The 10,069-nt window shown below is 38.2% G+C and overlaps 1 pseudogene; it reads left to right on the forward strand.

The window, feature by feature from the left end:
* The first annotated feature begins 6,867 nt into the window (after positions 1-6,867).
* On the forward strand, positions 6,868-6,988 carry LOC129871828 (5S ribosomal RNA; annotated as a pseudogene).
* The last annotated feature ends 3,081 nt before the right edge of the window (positions 6,989-10,069 follow it).

The following is a 10,069-nucleotide window of genomic DNA, read 5'->3' on the forward strand; positions in this document are numbered from 1 at the left end:
TGTGTGAGTTTATCTATTGTCGAGCATATATTTTCAATTCACTAAACTAGAGACTTGCTGCACTCCTTCTTTTGTATTGATTTGTATATTCTTTATTTTGACAAGTCAGTTCTCTTGTATATATAAATTTAAGTACTTAGTAGCTTATGTATAGGTGACACCAGGTCCGGGATTTTTGTAGGTGTAAGTTTGTCCTTTTGTATACTTTTGGGCCTCTTTTATACATTTTGTATCATACTACATATTTATGATGCGACTCGATTCTTTTACTTATTGTTCTTATCTTCCACCTTTATTACTATTATTTTATAAGATTGCTGCCTTTCGTAAGTATGTATGTTGGTTTTTTAGGCTTGCCTACTTGGGGGGTGTAGTAGCCACCATCATAGCCCGATTGCGGATTATGACAGCAACCCATCAAGATGTTTCAAACACTTCTAGGATTCGTGAATTTCTTAGGATGAATCCATATGAGTTCACAGGGTCTAAGCTCAATGAGGATCTAAAAAGGTTTGTTGTTGAGGTTCAAAAGATCTTTCAGGTGATGCATGTTGAAGACACAATGAGTGTTTAACTTTCCTGTTACTTACTTAAGGGTGCTGCAAGAATATGGTTTGATCAGTGGAAGAATATTCTGGGCAAAAGTGCTACGCCTCTACTTTGGGATCTTTTTAGAGATGCCTTCTTGGAGTGTTTTGTTTCTCGATAGTTAAGGGAGGATAAGACCAGAGAGTTCCTCAACCTGATGCATGATTCTCTGAGCATACATAAGTATAAACTTAAGTTTATTCAGTTGTCTCACTATGCTCCGGTGTGATGGTTGATATGAGGAACATGATGAGCTTGTTTGTTTCTTGACTCTCCCGCCTTCCGAACAAGGAAGGTAATTGTCTCTCACAAAAATAGGGGAGCTGCAACTAGAACTCAATACCATATTCGATGGAGTTATGAACTAAAAATACTATGTAATTAAGTTGTGGGCCTAAAAGTTGGGGAAACATAACATTGGAAATACTAAGCCTGTACTATTAAGGTCATCACCCGAATAACAATAAGTCATATAAAAAAGGTAGACAAACCAAAATGATGAAGTACTAGCTAGATGACGAGGTTGCAATAGAAGATATACATACATACACATATATATATACATGCCAAGCCTATGAGTTGGAGATTGAAAACTATAGAAAGAAACCCAGAATACTATGTCCACAATAGCCTCTAAGAATGTCATAAGCACCATTGGGATAAGACCCCCCCCATGCTCAAACTGTAAAAAAAAGTTAACATCCTCTAATTGCACCAAAATATATAGAACTTACAAACTTACAGATGAAAACTAAGGGGTCGATCAAGATCCCTGCCTGGACATGCTCACAGGAAAAAAAAGCAACATTCCCAGGAAATGGGACATCAGTATGAATAAAAATGTATTGGTATGTAAGGCAGAAAGTAGAATCATAAATAATTGCCTAAAAGGGTAGTAAAGATTCCACCTGAAACTGAAACTCAACTAATATCCATGGAGGACATTTGACTTCCTAGTAATCGAATATGTAAAGTATGCTCGTGTAATCATATGTCGTGAATGCATATATAGATACCAATGCGTAACATACCCAACCAAATTCTATAAATGATGGTCTTTTTTACTAGCAAACCGATATCATGTTTTCCAACTTACGGCCATCTGTACCATAAACATATACTTTTGAGAAAAATTGGCCGTTTCCTGCCAATTAGAGCTTGGAGTAAATGCATAAAATGGCATGATATGCACTTAATGCACATAGTAGGGCAAAAAAAAACTTAGCCAAGTTTGGCTCTTTCATAATCTTATTCTCATTTTCTCATAATCACATTCGCATAACATATAAATATCTTGTAGAACCTTATATACTTTTGAAATAAACCAGAAACCTTAACCGAACTTTTAAAAAGGTAATTTAAATATGAAGATGTTCATCAAGAGCTTAAGGTTCTTCACTTAGTTCTTATACATGTCTCCTTTGTAATTTTTAAAAGAAAGTATTTCAAAAACCAAGTGCTTTAGTAGTTTAAATATACAAGTTATATTTGAGAGTTTTTGAAATCAACATACTTCTTTATAGACTTTAGCAAGAAAGGAGGCATGGTTGCGAATTCTTAATGTTCCTTCTGTTACATCCCGTACTTTTGTACTTTGTAATGCTTCTTAAGCTTCTTAAGTTTCTGGTAAGGCTCTTAAGTTTCTTAGAATTCATCATGTGAGTCAGATAATCTATAAAGCTATCAAATAATCTTAAGGAAAGGAGAAGGAGATACTCCATAATAGAGAAGAGTGGAAATAGGGTTATACGAATCCGAAAGAAGTTGGAGGTTAAGTAGTAAGTCGTAGGACTCGACTTACTTGTGAAAGCTATTACTTGGGAAATTTTACATACTAAGCTATGTGAGTACACGTCGAGCTTGCGTAGCAAGGATTGCATAGGTTCTTAAAGTGAGACGAGGTTGCAAACCCACGGAAGAAGCGAAAGGAGGCGTAGCACCTACTCGGAAGTAAGTAGGTGATGCATCTACTAGGACAAAGTAGGTGACACACCTATTTGAGGTGGGCCCCCACCTGCCATATGGCGGCTTGGGATTGGTTGCATGAGATAACGTTGCTTCCTAAGGGCTTGACACGTGTCACCCTTAGGGTCTTCCATAAGTCACCCTTTAAGGAAGGTTATACATTAGTCATCTTATGACTAAGGTTCTTATTTTCAGCATCTTTACACTTAGAAAAATTGGAGAAAAACTTAGAGAACATGGAGAGAGAGCTACGTATTTGGTCAAGAAAGGTAAGCCCTCCGATTTCATTCCTTGAAATAATTATTCAAGATATACCATGGCTACATGACAATGTTTAATAGTGTAAAATCTCGTTTTGGGGTAGCAAGGAAGAGATACAAACAGTCTGTTAATTTTCAGCGTGTTAAGAGACCTTCCGAGACACATTTTAGCAATGTATGGCTTGGTTCTCTTCTCCCATATTTTGGTAAGGTTTTGTACATGATATGAAGGTTTTAATAATGTAAAGTTTCTGTTTGTATCAGCATCAAAAGGGTAACAAGAAACCACGATGTTTCAGCCGCGCTGGAAGAACTTCCGAGACAAATTTTGGCAAGCTTTGGCCAATTTTGGGTAAGGTAAGGGTTTTCATTTCAATTTGGAGTTTATTCTGTGGTTATGGAGTTTATTAACCATCTTATACGTGGCTGGAACAATAAAAATTGCACATGGATTCTTGACGTTGGAAACAAACTAAACTAAGACCGTCATATTTAAATCGAATGTCGAGTAGGGTGTTGTGGCTGTTGTGCTGGGCTTGCAGGTGATTTTATTGTATGTTTCAGGGATGGAACACATTCCAAAAGGTGTGTGGGATCTTTTGGTTGCAGCAACACGACCCTCCATTCCGTACGGTTAAAGATTTTATGAAATAGCGACTAAAAACCCTATTTTGGTCTCATAATTTTAAGCGAGTTGTTGGAAGCTTGTATTGCATAATGTTGCCATATTTTAATTTCATATGAGCTGCTGATTATTTTTGTTGGTGCCTTCTAAGGTTTGGGGATTTAATTAAATGTTCGGATAGGGGAAGTTATAGAGAAGATGCTGCCCGATTTCCATTAACTCCTTAACTAACTAATAGGCTAGTCGAGAAAGGCGAATAAGGGATTGATTCCTATGGTTTCTTGGTTGTGGATTTAGAAGATGGATTGTATTACCTTTATTTTACATAGGTTCGGAGGACGATGATAGAAGTCGGGTTAAAAATAATCGATACGAGGTACGTAAAACTTATCGCTTTCTTTTTTTTGGTATGTCTTAGCTATAAGTGGAATGTAATATGTACTCCGAGGATAATTCCATTCATAAAGTTTCGAGAATGAAGCTTGGGGTAACTCTATTCATAAGCTTCGAGCACGACTCATGACTCTTATCCATGTCTGAATGCTAAAACTCTAAAGGCGGTCGAGCCACGACTCTCTAGTCTTTTGTGTGTTCAATAGTAAGTGGAGATATAAGCTCTGATTCCTAAGGACCCTACAATAACAAATGTCCTTGGTTCCATAAGTTGTTGGTCACTTCCTTGATGCATGTATGTGGTTCACTTGTAGGTGTTAAGACTCTTAAAGGAGTTAAGATCCTATTCCTCAAGTCTTCTATACGATTGAATAGTGATTGGTATGAAAAAGCTCCACTGTTTAAAAGGCTCTGAGATAGCCAATACTCAAACTTCTATAAGATGGTTCATACTATGGTAACGTAAGACTATAAAGTTGAGGCTCCAGTTGACATAGTCCCTAATGACGTCTAGAAGGTACTGGAGATGATTCCTACCCTGGTTTCCAAGTGACGGTTCATTTGACCGTTTTGCTGAGCCTTAAATGATGAATTTATTCGCATATAGTTATTTACTAATCCGCTCGCGTATGATGCTAATGCTTATTCACCATGTCCCAGGAAGGGCCGGGCATGATAAATGATGAAATGCTTATTCACCGCATACCATGAAGGGCCGTGCATGATAAATGATAAAATGCTTATTCACCGTGTCCCATAAAGGGCCGGGCATGATAAATGATGAAATTCTTATTCACCGCATCCCATAAAGGGCCAAGCATGATAAATAATGAAATGCTTATTCAACACATCCCATGAAGGGTCGGGCATGATAAATGATAAAATGCTTATTCACCGCATCCCATGAAGGGCCGGGCATGATAAATGATGAAATGCATATTCACCGCATCGCATGAAGGACCGGGCATGATATATGATGAAATGATTATTCACCGTGTCCCATAAAGGGCCGGGTATGATACACGATAAAATGACAGCTTCACCGAGTCCCTTACTAAAGGGCCGAATACAATATATAGGCATGCATATAAAAACATAGTGATACATTTGTAACCCCGAGTCCCACAGTGGACTGAGTATGGTATGTGGAGAAAATATACATGCCCTCATTTCACATAGTATAGGTATAGTGATTCGTTAACTTTTACACTTATTGCCTGCATCCCCATTTCAGTTGAAAGCTCGTTTATGCTATGTTATGCTTTATATACTCAGTACATGTATCGTATTGACCCCCTCTTTCTTTGGGGGGCTGCATTTCATGCCCGTAGGTACAGATGCACATTTTGGGGATCCGTCAGCTTAGGGTTCCACTCAGTAAGTTTGGGAGAAGCTACATTGAATCGGAGCCAAGCTTTTGGGTACTAGACCTTCTATGTATATATTTGTATATTCAGGGGTACGACAGGGGCCCTGTCCCGCCATATGTTGTTATTAATACTCTTAGAGATCTGTAGACATGGAAGTGGGTTGTCTTTATACGTGTGCTTGATCATGTCTGTATGATTTATGTTTAGGATGTTCCCATTGTCATGGCGGCCTTATCGGCTTGCGTGCATGTATATCATGGGACGACCCTACATGCTATGGTAGCCTCATCGGCTTATGCGTTATATTACCTAAATAATAGTTGTGATAAGTAATAACCCCTCGGGGGTTAGGTGGTGCCAATCCTAACAATGCGACAGGGGATACGCGAGTGTCCACCTTAGACACCCATCGCGTCCTACGGTGTTGGATCGTGAAAAAAGTGGTATCAGAGTAGTTCTTCCTTGGAATGTCTACATACCATGTCTAATAGAGTCATGGTTATCGATGTGTTATGCACTACATCTATAAACAAGAGGCTAAAGGACATTTAAGATGTTACCTTTCTTTCATATCTAAGATCGTGCGATAGAGCTGAGTCATAGGGAATGAAATTCCTCATACTAACTTATCATTTCAGCAGTAGGACAATATCGTTAGAAGAAAGTAACTGATGATATTGGAGATTATAGGGCACACAGGTAAGCAAAGGCACGAAGTAGATATGTTAGGTGAGGTATGTAAATATTATTGACATGTAGGGTAAAACGGTTAAAGGAAAGTAGGCAAGAAGGTGTAAAAATGCAGTTTGAGTTGGACATATGAGGTAAGTCCATTATTTCCATACGGTTATTGATATTGTGAGCCCTGTGTGGATGTGATATGAATAAATATTTGTTGGCCCTATGAGGCATTGTTTATATTTTCTGAGTACAGGTTTGGGATAGTAAGGAATATAGAGGAAACTTTGCCGATTGTTTTTGGAAATAGAAAGAGAATGAGATATAAGGTTGTAATATATCTTGAAAGATCATATTTATGATAATGATAAGGATGGAAGCTCATGAAGTAGATAGGGGTATTGTGTATATGTACCTCCACCTTGGAAAATAGTGGGATCCCTCGAGGATAGGGAATAGAAATTACAAAACAACTGAGGCACTGCGAAATTATCAAAGGAACAAGTGGTATCCTTTCAAAAAAAGTGGTGATAACAAAATGTGAAACACGTGTCATTAGTGTATAAATGCCCCCGAATAGAGAATCTGACACGATTATAAGCACTAGTGACGTACTGATTGGGATGAATGAAATGTGTCTTCAGCTAAACTACTACATTAAGTTGTATGACTCGAGAACCAGTACTTGGACTAAATTATGTACTATTTATTGAGAATACTAAGCACCCTATGGTTGTGCTAGGGTTTCTTATAGGGGCAACCTAAAGTATGGATGATCTAACAACAGGTGTAGATATGGTGCAGCATGTTAAATATGTTGGAATTGAATTATTTGTGTGTGAATAGTTGAGAATAAATAGAGAATGACATAGGTACACCCTAAAAGGGGGGAAGTGGGTAACAAAAGTATAAGTGTAAGAGAAAATCAACTGATGCTATCATATGTAAATGGGAACGCTTAAACTTCAAATGAGATCCCACAAGGGATGTATGCGATCATACCAGTGCTAACGCATCGGATCCCATTAGAACTCTGAAGTTAAGCGTGCTTGGGCAAGAGTAGTACTAGGATGGGTGACTCCCTGGGAAGTAACATAGGAAATGAAACACAAGTATCTGTACCTATTCCTTACGTCTACAAGTAATCCTAACTTTTGGAACTCTGATATTGATTGCTCGATGAAAATATATGTTATGGCAACTAGACAGAGGAACTCTCCATCGAGAACGAATGTTTTAAAGGGGGACGGATGTTACACTCCGTACTTTTGTACCTTGGAATGCTTCTTAAGCTTCTTAAGTTTCTAGGAAGGCTCTTAAATTTCTTAGAAGACGTCATGTGAGTTGGATATTCTATAACTCTATTAAATAATCCTAAGGAAAGGAGAAGGAGATACTCCATAATAGAGAAGAGTGAAAATAGGGTTATAAGAATCCAGAAGAAGTTAGAGGTTAAGTAGTGAGTCGTAGGACTCAACTTACTTGTGAAAGCTATTACTTGGGAAATTTTACATACTAAGCTACATGAGTACACGTCGAGCTTGCGTAGCAAGGATTGCATAGGTTCTTAAAGTGAGACGAGGCTGTGAACCCACGAAAGAAGCGAAAAAAGGCGTAGCACCTACTTGGAAGCAAGCAGGTGATGCACCTACTTGGACAAAGTAGGTTACACACCTACTTGAGGTGGGCCCCACCTGCCATATGGCGGCTTGGGATTGGTTGCTTGAGATGATGTGGCTTCCTAAGGGATTGACACATATCACCCTTAGGAGCTTCCACGTGTCACCCTCTAAGGAAGGTTATACATTAGTCATCTTATGACAGGTTCTTATTTTCAGCATCTTTACACTTAGAAAAATTGGAGAAAAACTTAGAGAACATGGAGAGAGAGCTACAGATTTGGTCAAGCAAGGTAAGCCCTCCGATTTCATTTCGTGAACAAATTATTCAAGGTATCCCACAACTACATGAAAGTGTTTAATAGAGTAAAATATCATTTTGGGGAAGCAAGGAAGAGATACAAATAGTCTGTTAATTTTCAGCGTGTTAAGAGAACTTCCGAGACAAGTTTTATCAAGTTTTAGCAAGGTATGGCTTGGTTCTATTTTCCCACGTTTTGTTAAAGTTTTGGACATTATATGAAGGTGTTAATAATGTAAATTTTCTTTTTGGAGCAGCATCAAAAGGGTAACAATCATCCACGACGTTTCAGCCGTGTTGGAAGAACTTTGGAGGCGCATTTTGGAAAGCTTTGGCCAATTTCGGGTAAGGTAAGGGTTTTTATTTCAATTAGGAGTTTATGGTGCGGTTATGGAGTGTATTAAACATCTTATACGTGTCTGGAACTGTAAAAATTGCACAAGGATGCTTGACGTTGGAAACAAACTAAACTAAGGCCGTTATTATTAAATCGAATATCGAGTAGGTTGTTGTGGCTGTTGTACTGGGCTTGGAGGTGCTTTTATTGTATGTTGCAGGGATGGAAAATGTTCCAAAAGGTGTGTGGGAGAGCTTCTAGTTTCATTCACATGACCCTCCATTCTGTACAATTAAAGATTTTATAAAATAACGACTAAAAACCCTATTTTAGTCTAGTAATTTTAAGCGAGTTGTTGGAAGCTTGTATTGCATAATGTTACCATATTTTAATTGCATATGAGCTGCATATTGTTTTTTTGGTTGGATGCTAAGGTTTGGGGATTACATTGAATGTTCGGATAGGGGAAGTTATAGAGGAGATGCTACCCAATTTCCACTAACTCCTTAACTAACTAATAGGCTAGTCGAGACTAGTCGAGAAAGGAAAATAACGGATTGATTCCTATGGGTGCTTGGTTGTGGATTTAGAAGTTGGAAAGTTAAAAATTATTTATACTAGTATTATCTTCGTGTTGAATAGGTTTGGAGGACGACGAGACAAGCCGAGTTAAAATCAATGGATACGAGGTATGTAAAGCTTATCACTTTCTTTCTTTTGGCATGTCTTAGCTATAAGTGGAATGTAATATGTGCTCTGAGGATAATTCCATTCATAAATCTTCGAGAATGATTCATTCCTCTGACTTATTTCTTGGTATTAGAACTCCTACAATAAGTGAGATATTGCCTCTCAAGTCTTCTGTATGAAGGAAAGTAGTAAGTATGTAATGCCTATCTCTCATTTGGTTTGGCATATTTCAAATGTATGTAAAGTCCATCCCGTTTCTTCTTGGCATGTCCTAGATATAAGTTACGAACGATGTGTATATGAATCTTGAGGTAACTCTATTCATAATCTTCGAGCATGACTCATGACTCTTATCCACATCTGAATGCTAAAACTCTAAAGGCGGTCGAGCCATGACTTTCGAGTCTTTTATGTGTTGAATAGTAAGTTGAGATATAACCTCTTATTCCTAAGGACCCTATAATAACAAACGTCCTCGGTTACATAAGCTGTTGGGCACTTCCTTGATACATGTTTCTGGTTCACTTGTAGCTGTTAAGACTCTTAAAGGAGTTAACCTCCTATTCCTCTAGTCTTCTATAAAATTGAATAGTGATTGGTACGAAAAAGCTCCTCTGTTTAAAAGTCTCTGATATAGCCAATACTTGAACTTCTATAAGATGGTTCATACTGTGGTAACGTATGACTATAAATTTGAGGATCTAGTTGAAATAGTCCCTAATGACATCTACAGGGTACTGGAGATGATTCCTACCCTGGTTTCCAAGTGACAGTTCATTTGACCATTTTGCTGAGCCTTAAATGATGAATTTATTTGCATATGGTTATTCACTAATCCACTCGCGTATGCTTCTAATGCTTATTCATCGCATCCCATTAAGGGCCGGGTATGATAAATGATGAAATGCTTATTCACCACGTCCCATGAAGGGCCGAGCATGATAAATGATGAAATGTTTATTCACCGCGTCCCATGAAGGGCCGGGCATGATAAATGATGAAATACTTATTCACCGTGTCCCACGAAGGGCCGAGCATGATAAATGATGAAATGCGTATTCACCGTTGTTACACCCCATATCTTTGAACTCGAAAGGTTTCTTAAGTTACTTAGAAGCTGGTATGTGAGCCACTTAAGTTACGACCCTATTGAACAACTCTAAGAAGGAAGAATGTGACACCTCATGGTAGGGAAGGTTGGAAATAGGGTCAAGAGAAGCCAAAAGGAGTTGGAGGCCAAGTA

This window comes from Solanum dulcamara, chromosome 10 (genome assembly GCF_947179165.1).
Source record: "Solanum dulcamara chromosome 10, daSolDulc1.2, whole genome shotgun sequence".
Classification (NCBI taxonomy): Eukaryota; Viridiplantae; Streptophyta; class Magnoliopsida; order Solanales; family Solanaceae; genus Solanum; species Solanum dulcamara.